Raw genomic sequence first — 18615 nt, 5'->3', positions numbered from 1 at the left:
CTCTCTGCTTATGGCGATCTGTTTGACAGTGAGCCAAAATGGCATGTGAGCCCTTACTGCCGTAGTTGATAGCTTTAACACAAATAATGCATTTAGCATGTCCTGGTGTGTCAACCTTTTTTTTTTTTAAAGAAATCTGACAATGGAAATATGTGTTCTGCACCCTTAATGTCCAAAGCTGCCTCAAGCTTCAGCCAGCTCCAGCTCCACTTGCATCGCACACCTGCCACAATCTACTTTACCAGCAGTCCCTCACTCTCCCCTAATTCTCTCATTCTGAAATGGAACCAGTGCACATTCACAGACTGTAGTTGAAGTTGAATCAAAAATTGCCACAAGGGTATGAAATTACCTTCTTTTTTTTTTTTTTTAAATTACTAGCCAATTTGGATATTAGACTTTTAAGTTACTATCACTTAATGGAGTTTGAGATGGATGCAAGTGCAGATAAGAGCTTTATTAGACAAGAGATGGGCAGACAAATCCATATCGTGAAACACAGGCGTGGTCAGAACAGGCAAAGGGTCAGGCGATTGGCAAACGGGCATGAAACAGGCAAGGCAAAGCATAAAATGAGAAACTGGAAGCTTGGTATGGTGAATACGCTCAATACTTCGCGAAGTGCGTATATACACGAGGGGTTTAAATCACAAACGCCATCAGGGGTGGCTTCTGCTTGGTTTGAAATGAAAACATGCACCCACACCAGCCCTTTCCGGATAAGATTTCCCACCCCTGCTCTAGTGTAAGCAGAACTCGGTTGGCCGTGTCAGCAGACTCAGGCTTGAGCAGAACTTGGTTGGCCGTGTCAGCAGACTCACGCATGAGCAGAACTTGGTTGGCCGTGTCAGCAGACTCACGCATGAGCAGAACTTGGTTGGCCGTGTCAGCAGACTCACGCATGAGCAGAACTCGGTTGGCCGTGTCAGCAGACTCAGGCTTGAGCAGAACTCGGTTGGCCGTGTCAGCAGACTCACGCATGAGCAGAACTTGGTTGGCCGTGTCAGCAGACTCACGCATGAGCAGAACTCGGTTGGCCGTGTCAGCAGACTCAGGCTTGAGCAGAACTTGGTTGGCCGTGTCAGCAGACTCACGCATGAGCAGAACTTGGTTGGCCGTGTCAGCAGACTCACGCATGAGCAGAACTTGGTTGGCCGTGTCAGCAGACTCACGCATGAGCAGAACTTGGTTGGCCGTGTCATCGACCTCGGACAGGAACATGGCGTGCTCTCTGAGGTTCAGGTATGGGGCAGTCTCTTCCGCATCGCAGAGAGATGACGTGATATCCCCAGCCTGGCTTGAATGTGGAGCGACAGTTACTGTGCAGCCAGCAAGAGGATTGAAGCTCAAAGCGGAGCCCGAGGGGGAAGTGTCGTTCCCCATGAAGCTAGAGGGGGGAGTGACGCTCTCCACGAGACCAGAGGGGGTAGCGAAGTTCTCCGCCAGGCCAGAAGGGGGGAAGAAGGTCCTCTGTGAGGCCAGAGGGGGGAGCGAAGTTCTCCGCCAGCCCAGGGGGGGAGCAAGGTCCTCCACGAGGCCGGAGGGAGGAGTGATGCTCTCCACCTAACATGAGGGGGGAAGCAAGGTCCTCCACGAGGCCGGAGGGAGGAGTGATGCTCTCCACCTAACATGAGGGGGGAGCAATGTCCTCCGTCGAGCAGGAAAGGGGAGCGACATATGGCGCAAAGCAAAGGAGTACAAAACTGTACCAGCTAAAGTATCCCGATACCAAGTAGTAGCATCATACTACGCAATATTGTGTTAATACATAATTCAAATTTACAAAATGAAATAATACCGTGCAACCCTATGACTCCGTTCATGTTGAAATGTACTTCAGTGGCTTATTTTCATACTTGGATTCATGAATATCTGATTTGTAGACATTGTGTGTCTACACACAATGCCCATATTTACATTTTAAAAGATCATTTAATGAAGAAAACAATACACATTCTATTCAAAAGCAACATACGTGGATACGCAGGATGGCAAAAACTCGTTTGTTCTTTCACTGTAAAAAAGGACAAAGATTTCACTTCTTAGATCGATAAAAATAGACTAATATTATTTAGTCTTCATCTTACTTATAGTCTCTTGTGTTATTTCTATTTCTTTGCTGCTGTATGACTTTAGTGATCCCAGAAGGGAAATTTAAAGTATTCTCTTAACTTCGAAAGCGAAATGATCTTACCTGAGAAATTGAATTATGTCTCTATGAAGATCGTTGTATTCATAGCTGTGAGCACAACTCTAATTTTGCGTCGGATGTTGTGTTGGCCTCTGCTCTGTCTGGCTAGTTAGCGCCGCTGGAACGATCTCTAGCAGTGCGAGCTGTTCTCTGCTCTGTTTAGTGCTGTGTATAGGGATGTTGTCTTATTGCATTATCGTGGTTTGTGGTGGACCTTCATGAAACAGCTCAATAAAGGAGATCAGCATCTCTCTTATGTGGGTGAATTCAGAATTTTGTTAAGGCAATAGCTTAAAGCAGTTGCATTTGTTTAAAAAAAGTTGTTTCCAGATCTGTGGTAATTACATTTAACATAAATTCGGGCATGTTTCTTTATTTCAGCCGTTGTCTGCATTTTTCAGGACCTGAAATGAGCTCTGCCTGTTCGCTTCTGACCCATGTCAACTAACAAGGCTCGAGTAGCTTCAGCAGAAGAGGTGGGGTCGGTTGACTTGCTTGTTTTTCAAGCCAGTTGTAATTCATCATGCTTGGATTGGTAATAAGTGAACAAACACACAATCTTTATTGCTAGAGCACACAGGAGGAATGCACATAAACCTAATAGTAGACATGATAAGAATGATTAAATCTAATAATAAAGAAATGTAGTCTTCCTTTTAAAAGTGTCCGAGGAATAGCAGGGAGAACGATAAGGGAAAAAATCCTAGGAAAGAAAAAACATTTAATGAGGAATTTATGAGCAGTAAAAGTGACACACTTGTATAGAATTGTGGTTCAGACAGAAATGTGGGGCGTTAGCTGGAATGTTGATCATTCGGAACTGAGCCCAGATTCTCCTCCATGAAAAACGTTAAAAACGTACTTCAAAATAGATCGTTTCCATGCATTTACTTTTCCTCTTGCACGTGAGGCCTAATTGCTTAAAAAAATGTGAAAATTGGAGAAGGAAGGACGGGATTTGGATTTGATTTGCCATATAATCTGCACATGAGTATTCCAACCACTCGAATGTCTCAAACCAGCATCATATCAGATACTTACTAGCATTATTACTAGGCCTATATATTGGAAAATCCTCAAAATCCATAATAATGGTAGTTTCACCTAACTTTTTGGCTATCTAACACGAGACTAGGCTAGTTTGGTGTCCCTAGCCAAGAGGGTCACAACTATGGGTCGTTTAAACTATGGGTTTAGCTGCTACAGCACCATGCAAAGTATGTTAGCTGTCCTTATGCTCTTCTCATATCATGATCACATAACTTGGAACTCATGTAGACATGTACAAACCTTCTTTTCCTGCTCAGCATCAGAGGACGTTAGTGTTTCAGATACAACCTCTTTATTAGAAAAATGTGGGCATATATCTATTTTCCCCCTCACACTAACTGACTGTGAGAGCTAGCGTCTGGCAGAATTGAGAGCTGTGTGAGCCAATAACACACGAGTATTTTCATGTATTTTTCTTTAAACCCTGTCTGATTGACCTCCATTCATTGAAGTTATTGAAAATTCCACCGCTCCAAGTGGAGAATTATTCAGGGCTAAAGGAAAATCTTCAGGGCTTAAGTCCTGAATGCCCAGGCCAAGTTGCGCCCCTGGTACAACCAGGGGGTCCACAAGGACGTTTAATTATATATTTTTAAAAAATGCTGAGGTGCTGGAGATAAGCTAATATGAAAGTTGCTGCTAATCAAGTTGCCTATAGGCAATTTAAACCTTTTGTTTAAATGACTACATTTTTAACACTCTAACATAACCAAGGAATAAGGAATCAATAAATGTTGATTATTAAAGGTTTTATCAGGAATCCCCTCAGAACACAGCAATGCATGAATTTTTGTTTTGTTTTGTTTTGGCTTTGGTTCTGTCTCCTTGGGGTCTTGTTACTGGTTAATTTCCCATATGTGTGCACCTGGTCTTAAACGGCGCACTTATATAGCGCTTTTATCCAAAGCGCTTTACACTGTGTCTCATTCACCCATTCACTCACACACCAATGGTAGCAGAGCTGCCATGCAAGGCGCTAACTTGCCATCAGGAGCAACTTGGGGTTCAGTGTCTTGCTCAAGGACACTTCGGCATGTGGAGTCACGTGGGCCGGGAATCGAACCGCCAACCCTACGATTAGTGGACAACCCGCTCTACCACCTGATCCACAGCCGCACGGTCTTAGTTCTATCTTTCATTAGTTTGTCTGTGTATACCATTGTGTTAATTTGTCTCATCTCAAAGTCTATTCCTGTTCATTTCCGGCTTGTTTTCCAGCTCTTATTGTATTTGATTATGCATTTTTCCATTTTTTATTTATTTATTTATTAAATATGCCTATGTGTATTGACCCCAGCTTCATATATTGTCGTACATCCCCTAATGCTAATTTTACACACTAGCATCTGACCGCACATTACAGATTTAGTGAATTGAGAATTGTTAGACCTAATTTCATTGGAACAATCTAGAATCTAAACTAATAATAATAATAAAAAAAAAAGGCCAAAAACCTTTTATCACTCTAATTAAGCACTTCAGGCACGCCACATATTTATGTTTTGCAGTTAATATTAGCATGAGTGCGCCTGCCTTTAATAAAGCACTCATTTACAGTCCCTTTAGGATCTCAGAGTGAGCTGTTAATAAGTTTTAAGCAGATTTAGCTTTCTTTATTTAATTGCTTTAATAGTGATTAAACTGTAATAAGATGTAAGAAACTCTAGGTTTTCAAAAACTTTTGATGGGCAGTGTGGTTGTTAGTTATTATTTATTTATTTGTTTGTTCACCTTCAGTAAGCCCTTTATCCTGGTCAGAATTGTGGTGGATCTGGAGTCTAGAGCATATGGGACACCACTCCATGGTAGGGCATCACACACGTGTTCACACACTCCTTCACACCTAAGGGCACATAACACCACCTTGTTACTGATTATTTTCCAATAACAGCATTCTTTTGAGTGTTTTTATTATTCACCTAATATGATGTATTAAGAACGACGTCTGGAAAAATAAGCTGGGATGTGAAATGTTTAATAAGAAGATGCCTGGATTTGGCTATATCTTGGATTTTTCTCCCAAACAACTCGCATGACATGTAGATAAATGCAAATACATTGGCGCGGATATTACCAGCGCTCTTGTTTCCGGTCCTTTCCTTAATTCTTGCACCAAATTACATTAATCCCATCTGCTCTCTAGAAAAAGACATCAGTACTGAGTTTACAGGCCTGGCCAAACAGGAAGAGTGTGTGTATTAGCGTTGTGTGTGGTTTCACTGCACTGATTGGATCCGACACTGCCGGAATGTGAGCAATTATCAGTAATTCAGCTTGTTTTGTGAGTTTGTGCTACTGAAGCAGAGAGAGACGTGCAACGTTTAACGTATTCGCCCAAATGCCCAGCCACTTACACTGACAAAGGAGGTCAACGATAAGTCATGGACTCTCTGCATCCATACAATAAATAATTGTGTGTGTGTGTGGACATGGGTCAGCTCTTCTCACATGCCACAATCCAAACATCTCCAGAAATCTCTTCACGCTGTCAGCAGATTTATAGAGCCGAACTTACCCGAGCTGCCGATGGAGAAAAGGGCAGCTTCTGACTTTGATAAAGGCCAGCTTTCTCGATCTCTCTTTGTCTTCTTCTCTTGCTCTTTCACTCTCTTTCTCTCACACACACATATACGCTTGTTAATGTTAATGTCAGGGTCAATCATGAGTCCATGGTCAGCATTCACCGGCGGTAAACGAGACTTTTCAGAACAGGCTGATGTTCTTTTCTATTAAACTCTTAAGTCAGATATTTCCAAGTTGGTACTTTAAACACGGGCAAAAGCTTTCGGTTTGTATTTGTGTTGGCGTATAACTAGTGTCCATTTTGGTTACAATTATTTATTTTTTCCACGACTAAGACGAGACGATGACGAGACGACACCGACGTCATTCAGCATTAATTGTGACGATCTCAGCACGCAGTATTGTTGACGAAAAAAAGACAAAAATAAACTGTACCACAAGCTCTCTTTATTTTTGTCGACATAAAAAAAAAGAGAAGACAAAATAGTATAGACTGTCCTTTTTTTTTTCTTTTTTTTCTTTCATTCTAAATTACAATCCAAATATCCTGTTTATTGGATGGCATGAGTCGCAGTTTCCTTTCCTGTGCTGAGCGCAGCATACAGTATCATCACTAAGCAAGCACAGTGGGGGAGTAGCTTTCAAGCTAATGTTCGTTAAATAATGGCAGCAGCAGTTGGACTCGGGGAAAAAAATAAGATCTGATATTTGGGACCATTTTCTCCGTAATGAGGCTTGTTATTTATCAAATGCCTTGTTATTTCGGAAGGGAAGCAATGTGAACACGCGATATCTGGAAAGAATCCAAACAAACATCAAGTTGCATATGAAGGCTAACCACGAAGAAATTGAGGTAGGTTAGCGTCTTGGTGATTGTTGTTTTATTAAGCTATATTAAGACCGCTAGTAAGGGAGTGGTAATAATAATAAGAAGCAGAAGAAGACAAAGAAGAATCTCATGGCTAAGAATGTCTACAGTTTCCAGTGACTAAAACTAGACTAAAATACAGTTTTCGCTGACTAAGATAAGACTAAAATGCTCAGACTTTAAAAAACGTGACAAAAAAACAAACAGGATAAGGTTGACTAAATATGATAAAAAAACTATCAAGGATATTTGACACAGGACTATAACTAAGACTAAATAAAAGATAGCTGACATTATTAATGTTTAAGCACACCTGGTGGAACTAATGAAGCCCTTGATTAGTTTAGCATTAGGTATGATTGATACTTTTCGGGGGGGGGATAATTTTGAGACTGGAGAAGTCATTATAAGTTGCATTTTCAGTTGAATTTGAGGAAACCACTTGAACTATTTCAACTGCTTTTGTTTGATTTGTTCATCGCAAACAGCTGAAAGTCTGTACATTTTGACAATAAACCTGATTTACAATGGGGGTTGAATCATTTTGCTGCAGCAGGGAATTCTGTTGTTCCTGGATTGGTTGTGGAGCCAGATGATCCAGAACTATTCCATGGTGTATTTCCTTGTTGGAGTTCCAGGTACACTGGAAAGCCAAATGAATGGTTTGAGGACAGCATGCTGGCATCTCTCACCTCCAGGGTCTCTTTTTAAATCCAGATCTCGGGTTGCCATCTGTCCACCTACAATGGACTGCCATCCTATCCCGGGTGTATTCTGACCTCACACCCAGTGTTCCCAGGATACGCTCCGGATCCACAACCCTGACCAGGATAAGGCACTTACTGAAGATGAATGAATAAGTCGTAAGCACATATATATATATATATATATATATATATATATATATATATATATATATATATATATATATATATATATATATAGTTTGACAATTTTCTCAACTTGTGTCTGCGAACTCGATGCTTTATTAATGCATGTGCATATTTTTAAGCAAGCTCTGCTGACTCGATTATGACCCGTCGACCCCTGTACCCACTTTATGCCGCACGTTGACCTGAGATATTTTCAGACTCTCCTCACACAGATATTTTAATATTTTTATTTGCATCTACATTATCATAAAGTTCTGATTAGTGTTCGCTCAGCACTTAAGGATCTGATGGAAATCCCAGGACGCACAAAGAGTCAGAGTTGGGCTTTTGAGCAAGACTGGCACTTCCAAAAAAATACAGGGAACGCCTAAGACCCTTGCTGGAGTGGATGATCTTCCCTGGATACTGCTGCTGTAATCATAAAGACTGTCCTGTTGCTCATCTCAGGACTCTTATTTACAATCTGCTCACATTTAGTACGATTTGTCTTTTCTTTTACACCTGTATTTTCACCTGTATATTACAGTACAATCCCACTATCTGGTGTTTCGCAGAAGAGGACACGTTCCCTTTTCAGTCTGCTTTCTCTCAATGTTTCTTCCTGATGTCTTCTCAGGCAGTTTTTCTTCACCACTGTCACTGTCTGGCTTGCTCATTAGAGGTCTACATCCGGATAGTAATGCAAACGCAAAAGCCAAAGTAAGCAATTACTCCACACATGACCTGTTCATTACAGCATACTGTTTCACATTACAGTCAATATACAGAATATTAGGGATGTAAACAGATACATAATTCAGAATGTGAAGATGATGTGTCATAAACAGATACAGATACAAAGTGGAGGCACAAATGACAAAGTTCAAATGACATCAGGGCTAGAATCCCACAGGATGCCGGAATTTTTTTATTTTTTTTTTTACTTTCATGCCGGTGTGAGCGAGCAACTGCATGGTCAGGTTCCCGGTGGTTAAATTAGGCTACTGCTTTGTTCATATTTTGGGAAATAGAACCAACAAAATTTCTTCGAAAAATGCAAACACAATGCTGACAGCACTGCAATTTCTATCCTGAGTTTTTTTTTTTTTTTTTTTCGCCAGGCTTATCCTCTGTTTCCAGAAATGTAGTGTTAGAGTTCATATTTAATATATTAATAAAAGCCTCTTACAGTTTAAGCCACACCCACATACAGACACAGATTGATATTTGGAGCACTAAACAGAGTGTGGCATTGAGTTGCACGCTTGATGTATATTATCCCCACTGTACTCCAAGCGTACCAAGTCGATTTCCCTGAGTTGCGATCTAAAAGCGATCCAGTGCGATCTTTGGCTCAGAAAAACAGACACACCTAGAGCAAATTCATATTCGTATGCCTAGACTCTGAATTTGATAAGCATATTAATAAGATCTACAAGAATCATTTCTGTGCAATTAACAATAAGAAACGGAATAAAAAAAATTCCTAAACAGCTAATGCTATAGGTGTGTGATTAGTCCTCAGGAGCAGGTGATGTGTCTGTGTGTACTTCTGTGAGTTGTAGTCGTCGGCCATGTTTGTACTTTGCGGTGAATTCTGGGAAACGAAGTCGCTAGTTTGCTGTGTACATAAGTGTATGTATACGGATGGATTTCTGTACGCTCTAAAGATCCTTCGCACCCTTAGTTGTCATGTCAATCCAGCATGGCTTCTTCTGTCCCTTCCTGACAAGCTCTGCATCTGCTTGACATAATTGTTTTAGCATTTAGACCAGCTCATCTGGTCCAAGAAGAGCTAGCGGTCTGGCCTTGAGGCGCAGAGGCTCTTAGATTTACACAATAACAGCCCTCAGCATTGACATCAGTGTGAAACACAGAGCTTGTTTAACTAGATTAAATCAGCATCCTCTAATTTCACTTGTCATTACATTACAGTGCTGAGTGACTGACTCGTACTGTAACGTATATTTACTTCTTGGTATTCGATTCAAGAAATTCTTCGTGTCAGGAATAAAACACGACAGGGCGTGCCTTTAGGAAAACAGTCAACGATGATTTCCCAATAACATCAAGTCTGGAAGTGTGTTTGTCCTGATTATACACCAGTAACTTCATTAGTATCTGTTTATACAGTAGTTACATTTAATGTTACCGAACATCTACAAAACAAGTCATCACTCAGCCATTATAAACAGTTATTCCCTCACAAAGCCACTCTTTCTCTCTCTCTCTCTCTCTCTCTCTCTCTTACTCTCTTGAAGAAAAAAAAATACAGCTTGATGCATTACTGGGGAACTCCAACGCACAAAGTAATCTTGCCTGAAGCTGAAAATGTGAAGAAACATCTTTATATTCGATTGTTACAAAGTGCTTCTTCTGTTCTGTTAAATAAATGCTCCCTTTCAGAAATCTTCACCGTAGCAATATATACAATAATGAACTTTTTTCTATGTTAACTAAAACTAAAGACTAAAAAAAAAAAAAATCAGTTTAATGTTAGGCTTAAATTCTGTATATATATATATATACACACACACACACACACACACATAATAATTCATTGGAAAATGGCTTATAAATGAATTTGTACAGCGTCAACTGTATGACTCACTTAAGGTTGCTGTTTATTCCAACTATATGGATACAAGTTTAAATAATAAAGTCAAACTCATTTCTAATGACTTGTTGTTTTTCAGTAGTTAATGATGTGGAACAGTATTACGCATGGTAATTCATTACTAATTACGGAAGCGCTACTGTTTCGTTATTTAAAAGTCAATTACTTGCAACACATCTGAAAGTATGTTAATGGAGAATGTTTGTTGCTCGCTGCTGCATTACAACCTTGTACTTTTGTAGTTCATCGTTGCTGGTTTCTCTCTTTAGACCTTGACCGGATAAATAAAAAACAACACACTGACCATGTGCTCCTCTGAGAACTGTTCACTCATACTGTATGAACATTTACGTTTTAGACACTTTAGACACTCTTTTTTGGGGAGAGGTCGAGGTGTAGTAGGGAGGAGGTGTTCAGGAGGAAGGTGAGGAATTCACATCAGTATGATCATAAGGCAAAATGGAGGCCAAAACGCAAAGATTTTACGTAAGGTTATGTTTTTGTAAATATCTGTATATGTGTAGGCGGGGCCTACGACTGAGATCCTGATGTAAACTCGGAGTTCGCCTTCTGCTTCTGATTACATGCATTTCAATCAGCCTTTTCTCCACTACATTTAGAATTTGTGTGGTGAGTGTGTGTGTGTGTGTGTGTGTGTGTGTGTGTGTAGCAGATGGAAATGGGAAATGGAATAGTACGAGTTGCACACTTGGGGCTGAGAGTTGTGCGTGTGTGTGTGTGTCTAACACAGTCAAGGGTACAAAAACGATCAGAGGAAAGTGGACCCTAGGCCCTGTGTATGATTTAATGGGTTTGTCCATCCTTTTTCTCTCTCGCCCTCCCTCCCTACCTTTGTCCATCCCTTGTTCATTCTCCTCTTCTCTCTCTCTCTCTCTCTCTCTCTCTCACTCACTCTCTCTAGGCTCTAATCCCTCAGACATTGCTTTCATTTATTTCACGTCATTGCTTTATTCTCAGCCATCTAAATTAACTTTTCAGAGAGAGAGAGAGAGACAGAGAGAGAGAGAGAGAGAGAGAAGCAGACATAGCAAAGCACAAGGACATTGACGAGTAAGCGATGGTTTAAAAAGACTAAAGAAAGAATCGAGATAGCAGGGGGAAAAAATCTAAACACCGACCTAGTGAGTGAGGTAAGGAGAGAGCAAAAGAATGAGAGAGGAGACAGGAGAGAGGGAGAGAGAGGGAGGGAGGGAGGGAGAAATAAATAGAGAGCAAAATAGTAAGGATAGAAGGAGAATCAGACAAAATGAGAACAAGAGGAAAAAAAGGGATTAAGAGAGATGAGGAAAGAGAGGGAGAGAGAAAATTAAGCTAGATATTATTGGCCTGATATTATAACTCTCGATATTCGCTTTGGCAATAACGCAATAAAACACTCGTGCCAATAAAGTGTCGTTGAACTGGAAATAATCTGAACTGAGAGACAAAGAGAAAGAGCGAGGTTAAAAGACAGAAAGGCATTACGTGAGTGTACAGAATAAGATAAGATATTATAAGAGAAACAAAGTGTGAGATAGATGGCAGAAGTCCAAGCGAGAGCGTGTAAGGTGTTGCCCGTGGAGTTGACGTAAGTGTGTAAAATCAGTGTGCTCTTTACTATGATTAATCCAAGAATCATAGCATCCATGGCAGTGGTAAAAACACAGGCAGGAAATAGTATACATGGAGCCATGAAACAAGGCTTAGAAATGCATGATAACATTCATGAGACTTCGCAAAGATACAAAGACACAAGAAGGTATAAGTAGGCAAATTAATCAAGAACTAACGCAAAACAGCTGGACACAATCAGATGACATGCATATTAAACAACAAGGGTGGAGAGAGGACCAGGAAGTGAAAACATAGAGCACATGGCTATTTAAACAAACCATGATGAGGCAGACAATGTCCAGATAGTGAGTGGAGGTAGAGGACCATGGAGCAAAGATCTCCTTGCTGGTGGAAGGAGGTGTGGGGACAATGATGTCCACGGCAGAGTCAGGAGGAGACAGAGGGATGACTTGGGAAATCAGCAAGCCAGCTGGTCACAACAGGAGACATGGAGCTTGGGATACCAGCAGGCTGGTTACTCATGGCAGGAGTTAGGGGGCTTGGTAAATCAGCATGCCAGCTGGTCAGGTCATATAGTAAGTCCACATGGGGCAGAACTATAATGATGTCATCCATCAAGTCATCAGGAGGTGAGATGACGTCCTTGTCAGAGTCAGGAGCAGAGCAACAACGTCTTTGTCGGAGTGATGGGGTGGAGAACACGGCTCTTCTTAAGGGTCAGGCCTGAAGCTACACAGAAGAGACCTTGGTGCAGACCTAAAGCTGGACAGAAGAGACCTCTGTCCAAGCCTCAAGCTGGACAGAAGAAACCTTGGCATTGGCCTTTAGCTTGGCTGGAGAGTTTGTGCCACCAGCTTCAGTCTGGGTAGCCTCCATACCTGTCTTGGCATACCGGACGACTGTGTGGTATGTGCTAGGTTGATAGGCAGGACACGAATGTGTAAAATCACAGTGTACTTTATTACAAAATCGCTCGACACAATCCGGTAATAATTACAATAATTAAATCATTGTTTTGTTTCATTATTTTTTTTTTTTCAAATAAGAATCCCTTATTTAGTTAAAAGTTATTTTCATCCAAGCTTCAGTGCAAATACAAGCTCATCATTTAAACGCCGAGTCCACTGCCTCCCAGTTTCCACATTTCTTTACACTTTCCCAAGCCTTTCACATCATGTTGTGCAGTTTGTCTTAACATGTTTTGCCATTTTCTCTATTTATTTATTTATTTGTTTTTGCCAGTCCCAGAATATAATTAATCACCCGGCACTTTCGAACTTTCTTTTCTCTTGTGTAAAACCAAGGATAAGAAAACTGCGATGTAAAATCAACATTTTAAAAAAGGTTCTGGAAATTTCCAAATAAAGGACGCGACCTAATGCGGTACGTAAAAAGCATGAAACACGCTCTCTCCCTCTCTCTCTCTCTCTATCTGCGTACAAAAAAAGACAAAAAAGATCAAAGGAATAAACAGAGACCATTGCATACCAGATTCTCCAGTGAAGGTCACCAGCTTTTTTTCATTAGCACGATTTTATCCACTGCCCTCCATTCTAGCGTTACATCACTGCTCAACACAAGGACACTGAACCTTGCATTCAAATGTTTTATTTTGTGCATGTTGTTGTTTAGCATTTTCACACCAGTTCTGTGCACCAGCTTAACCGTGGCCTCATGGAACTCATTTCTCTTTTGCTCTCTAAAAGTCGATCTGTGTAGAGTTTCACATCGATAACGATTACCAACTTTTCAATGGAGATTCCTTGCTAGAAGAAGAAGACAAAGAGAGAGTTTGAACATTGTGATGTTCCTTTATTTTAAACCATTCTCCATACAGCGGACCCCACTGTACATGTAATGACTCACTAGTTTAAAAAACGATTTAATTTGACCAAGTTAAGCTATTTAACTTTTTTTTTTTTTCCAAGTCCCTAATACTGTACATACAAATTAAAATTAAAACCAGCTATAATCCTTGATTTGATTTAATTCTCCACATAATGAGTGAATGACTCAACTGCAACTTTTTCCACAAAATTTACCTTAATTGTGAGTTTTCACGCAACTGTGATGTTTTTAGTCACTGTAACTATGACATCACACATTTGTAAAAAAAAATTTTTTTAAATCTCATAATTGTGGTTTTTTTTTTTTTTTTTCGTGCAACTGTGACTTTTTTTTTCCCCTCACAACTGTTAGTTTATATCACACAATTGTGACATTTTACATCTTGGTTGTGATTAAAATATCACAGAATTGAATCTTTTTATCTCATCATTGCAACATGTCACACGACTGAAATATCTTTAGCTCTAAATTGCGATGTATTATATCACACAATTACAACTTCTGTATCTTCTAATTGCAAGTCATTGTCATGCAACTTATTGACTTTTTTAAATCTAGTAATAGTCTCGCGACTAAGACTTTTTCCCCTCACGATTTCGAATTAATATTGCTCGACCGTGACTTTTTATCTCGTAATCGAGTTCTTTTCACGCAACTGCAACTTTTTTTCTCATAATTGCGAGTTGATATCACACGCTCGCAACCCTTTTTTTTTGTGTTCCGTAATTGCGAGTTATTTTCTGTTAATATTTCACCGTTGCGAGTTTTTTATCTCGCAGTTACTTATTCATATCTTACAGTTGCGAATGAGGGTTTTCGTTTCCAATAATCAAACCACAAACAGAACCAAGCAGATGTGTAAACAGGCAATATAATCTACATGAAATAGTCTTTTCTTCAGGAATTGGCCTTTCCTGGAGAGCATCTTTAGCCTGAATGGGATCGTTGGTGTGGCTTGGGCATAGCCTAAGAAGCGGAAGTCACGGTAACTCACAATTCCGAGATCATGATATTATCTCGCAATTGTGAGTATGTGTTAGATTTGCTACCACATGGTAGAAACAAGCTTGGAGAGACTAGAGAGAAAGTTACTCAGAGAGAGAGAGTGAGAAAGGGCTAAAGGAAGGGTTTGGTGGCGGCGGGGAGGGCGGCTTGGGTAGTCAGACAGAAAGAAATGGATAAGAGAGAGATACAGAAAAGGAAAGTGTGAGGGAGCGCAAAAGAAATAGAGATGCATAATGGAAATGAAAATCAGGAGAAAGTTGAAGAGGAATATGTCCTGTAACTTTATAATGCAATACTCATGCGTGCATGTGTGTTAGCACCATTAGCCACAGATCACTGGTGCCATTAAAGGAAGGAAGGCAGGAGAGTAACCCCAGGCCCTGACTGCACTCAGACCCCCAGCTTCATCACCACCACCACCACCATCATCATTACCATCATCCATCTGTTTTAATGTCCCCGTCCTGCAGTCCATCACAGGCTCACGGTGAATGTGCATAAGGGCACACTTTATTCAAATCACCTTTTTGCCCATTCCTCCACCGTGCTGATGATCCAGCTAAAAAACACCATCATACTTCACAGAGAAACGGAGCGTTCATTAGCTCATGCCGGTGAGTAGCTAATCTATCGCAGGACAAAGAGAAAGCAATCATATTACAGGTCCTGGCAGGAAATAAGGTGATGTATTTCGGGTTTTATATTCAGATGAGAAGAGAGGGGAGGAAAGAAATCAGTTGTAGAAAGCGTCTTCTCATCACAGGTGATATAAAATGAAAGAAAAGGAAAAAAACAATGTATAGTTGCGGCACTTAGGCAGATGGAAATACATCCTCCGGTATAAAGGTAAGGTAAGAACACACAAACAGTGGTAGAGTGGAAATGGGATTAAGACAGAAAGGGAAGATAAAGTGAATATGCCACTGAGGTGGTATGATGCTGTAATACGGAGCGTGGAAGCTGACGAATGTTTGGTTAATTAAAATTTAGTAGTTTGTGTCATTTTGGTGTATGTAAATGAAATGTACATTTTTGCCAATGTTTCTTCTTTTTCGTTCTTTTTTTCTTCTTCTTCTTTTGAATGTGCTAGGGGAAAGATTTGCCGTTAAAATCACAATTCCGAATTACGAGTTCGGATTCTGAGATGTTGTAAAACCAGAACCCTGAATGCAAATCGCAAAAATTAGATCAAGATATGGAGGATTTGAACCACAATGGGGTAAGTGCAATTCGGAAAGTTTTACTAAATAATTGAAATGCCTATTACAGTGGTGCTTGAACGTTTGTGAACCCTTTAGGATTTTCTATATTTCCGCATAAAATGTGACCTTAAACAATATCAGATTTTTAGACAAGTCTGAAAAGTAGACAACGAGAACCCACTTAAACAAATGAGGCAAAAAATATTATTCTTGGTCATTTATTTATTGAGGAAAATGATCCAATATTACACATCTGTGAGCGTCCTGCACATCGTCTAGGAGGAGTTTTAGCCCGTTCATCAGTACAGAACAGCTTCAACTCTGGGATGTTGGTGGGTTTCCTCACATGAACTTCTTGCTTCAGGTCCTTCCACAACATTTCTATTGGATTAAGGTCAGGACTTTGACTTGGCCGTTCCAAAACATTCACTTTATTCTTCTTTAACCGTTCTTTGGTAGAATGACTCGTGTGTTTAGGGTCTTTGTCTTGCTGCATGACCCACTTTCTCTTGAGATTCAGTTCACGGACAGATTTCCTGACATTTTCCTTTATAATTCGTTGGTATAATTCAGAATTCATCACTCTATCGATGATGGGAAGCCGTCCTGACCCAGATTCAGCAAAACAGGCCCAAACCATGATACTACCACCATCGTGTTTCACAGATGTGATAAGGTTCTCATGCTGGAATGCAGTGTTTTCCTTTCTCCAAACATAAACCATATCATTTAAACCAAAAGTTCTACTTTGGTCTCATCCATCCACAAAACATTTTTCCAACAGCCTTCTGGCTTGTCCGTGTGATTTTTAACAAATTGCAGAAGGGCAGCAATGTTCGTTATGGAGAGCAGTGTCTTTCTCCTTGCAACCCTGCCATGAACATTAACATTAGAAATTACCCGTCTAAGTTGCTTAGAAGTTACCCTGGGTTCCTTTTTGACCTCACGGACTATTACACGTCTCGCTCTTGGAGTGATCTTTGTTGGGTGACCACTCATGGGGAGAGTAACAGTGGTCTTGAGTTTCTGTCTGACTGTGGACTGGTGGAGTCCAAACTCTTTAGAGATGGTTTTGTAACCTTTTCCAGCCTGATGAGCATCAACAACTCTTTTCACAAATCTCCTTGGTTCGTGCCATGATCTACTTCCACAGATATGTGTTGTGAAGATCGGACGTTGATAGATCCCAAAACAACCCAAGTCTCCATTGCATGACTGATTCATTCTTGGAGTCGAATCATTTTCTGACCACAATCAAACCACGCTAGAGTTCGATTGGAGACCGCCTCAAACACACAGACACTCTTAGAAGGTTGCTTTGTTCCAAGTGTGATTGCTTGTTTTCATCTGCCTAACAAAAATTCAAATGGATTAAACACCGCACACGTGAAAGCACTCTGAAACAGCAAGAGCCTTTGGGCCGATCCACATTTACACTCTACACTCTCGACACACCATTGCTGTTTAGTTTGACTTAGTCAGTATAATTACTGAATAATTCATAGTTTACAATCTTATCAATAACAAACTTCGGGAGGCGGGGTCTAGGGGTGGAAGAATATCAAACTTTGGTAAGGGAAAAAAAATGCCTTGTCCAAGATGGCAATCCCTACGACCTTAAAGTCACACCGTGTCCTGAATCACATCACCAAGTTGGTGTGACATCACTGAAGAACTGGATCTTGCTGAGAAACACACACACACACACACACACACACATCCCAGCAACACCGCCTAAGCAGTTCTGTCGTCCCGATGAGCTGGAGTCAGCTGAACACTCATCACTGTTTATTGCAGGGTCAAAAGGTCACAGAGAACAAAGCACCAATGTTATTTAGGAAAAGTGTGTATGTGTGTTCATGCTGTTTGTGCGTGTGTATTTGTTTTGTGTGTGTGTGTGTGTGTGTTGGTGGTTATATCAAGGCTCATTTTCCACTCTAATTGTAGGATTAGAGCAAATCTGCCCGATGTAAGCATCACGGGACGTCTCCGAATCATTTGCTTAATTGCTGCCAACCTGCTTCCTGTGTCCCCTCAGGCTGTTTCCTTTTTATACAGTTGTATATGTGTACAGAGAGGATGTCAGCCATTTGTCCTGCATAACTGCCAAAAAATGTTCAGTGTATGTCTTTTAATAGAAAAGGGACCACCAGAGGACAGGAGAGAATTTGGGCGATGTAACTTCTTTTGGATTTTAGCAGCTAGTCGAGTTTGTTAACAAGCTAGCTAAGTGTTATATTACATAGCTTCGCACTGGATAGCTAGCTATCACTGGACTAGCTATTATATTGTGTAAACCAGTAGAAATGTTTGCTAGCAAACGATTTAAAATTAGCCAAAGTATTTACTTATGTAGATAAAACCATTATTTGTCGTTTTTTTCTAGTAGACATTACCACATTAGACACTTATTCCATCCAAAGAGGATTTTTCAGAGTTTTTTTCTGATTGTTGTGGCCAAAAAATGCTTGATTTTGCTGCGCCCTTTTTTTTTTTTTTTTTTTTTTTAAAAAAAAAGAGTTTGTGCACTTTTATTGTGGGAAAACTGCTATTTTTAGAGCAGCACAAATGAGCGTGCAGCACGGGCAACCTAGATCATTTTCCAAGCTCATAACTTTCAGAAATTTCATGTGGTGATGAAGAATGGAGTTTAAATGAAAACATGTTGCTATTCGGTTAAATGTGTTTTTTTCTGGGGTTTGAAGTTAAAAGGTAATAAAGTTAATAGGGCCCTGGGAAAATGAGTTGGGACTAAAGCCTTAAAACCTTTGGGAAAGTTTACTTAATGTGTGTTAACAGGATATTGAACTGGGGAACATAGGACCCTGGGAACATAGGAACGACCCCACAAACATGGTAGTGTG

At 40.4% G+C, this 18615-nt stretch overlaps 1 pseudogene; it reads left to right on the top strand.

Annotated features, from left to right (window-relative positions):
• The first annotated feature begins 1219 nt into the window (after positions 1-1219).
• The window catches only part of LOC128617747 (uncharacterized), a 49765-nt pseudogene continuing 32369 nt past the window's right edge, over positions 1220-18615 (top strand).

This window comes from Ictalurus furcatus, chromosome 2, assembly GCF_023375685.1.
Source record: "Ictalurus furcatus strain D&B chromosome 2, Billie_1.0, whole genome shotgun sequence".
NCBI classification, from domain to species: domain Eukaryota; kingdom Metazoa; phylum Chordata; class Actinopteri; order Siluriformes; family Ictaluridae; genus Ictalurus; species Ictalurus furcatus.
This window is presented reverse-complemented; position numbering and strand designations above follow the sequence as displayed.